Below are 868 nucleotides of genomic sequence, written 5' to 3' on the forward strand. Positions count from 1 at the left end.
GGCTGAAGAAGAAGATGGAGGGAGACCTGAATGAAATGGAGATCCAGCTGAGCCATGCCAACCGCGTGGCTGCAGAGGCACAGAAGAACCTGAGAAACACACAGGCAGTGCTCAAGGTATGTTCAGCAAGGCTACAGGAAGAGAAGAGCCTTCCCTGACTCTTTTGGCAGCCAAGTGCATGGTTCCGCCTTGCAATGTCTCTTGCCTCTTTTACAGGATACCCAGATACACTTGGATGACGCTCTCAGGACACAGGAGGACCTGAAGGAGCAGGTGGCCATGGTGGAGCGCAGAGCAAACCTGTTGCAGGCTGAAATTGAGGAGCTACGGGCAGCCCTGGAGCAGACAGAGCGTTCGAGGAAAGTGGCTGAGCAGGAGCTTCTGGATGCCACGGAACGTGTGCAGCTCCTCCACACCCAGGTGAGGCTGGGCTGCAAAAGCAGTTGTGTTGACGCTCAGCCAACACAGAGGGCTGCTCTCTAGTAGAGGAGAGGACAGGACAATGGTCTAGAATGACCGCTCTACTGCTCTCCACAAGGAAAGACATGTTCAGAGCCCATCACCTGATCCTACCACTGACATCCTGTAAAGAACCATTTTAAAAAGAATTCCAGGTTTTGAATTGCAAGCCTGTGGCTCAGGCTGCAGATTTGGTATTGCAGGCCTCAGAACACAAGTCTTGCAATTGCTCTTTGCACAGAACACCAGCTTGATCAACACCAAGAAGAAGCTGGAAACAGACATCATGCAAATTCAGGGTGAAATGGAGGATACGATCCAGGAAGCCCGCAATGCTGAGGAGAAGGCCAAGAAAGCCATCACGGATGTGAGTCGGGGGCTCCTTTCACTGCTTAAGATGAGTGCCTTC

General features: G+C 52.2%; 1 pseudogene; it reads left to right on the top strand.

Annotated features, from left to right (window-relative positions):
- Positions 1-868, top strand: part of LOC104129630 — a 16,349-nt pseudogene that overhangs the window by 14,311 nt on the left and 1,170 nt on the right.

This window comes from Egretta garzetta, unplaced genomic scaffold (genome assembly GCF_000687185.1).
Source record: "Egretta garzetta isolate BGI_Z169 unplaced genomic scaffold, ASM68718v1 scaffold1407, whole genome shotgun sequence".
Taxonomy (NCBI): domain Eukaryota; kingdom Metazoa; phylum Chordata; class Aves; order Pelecaniformes; family Ardeidae; genus Egretta; species Egretta garzetta.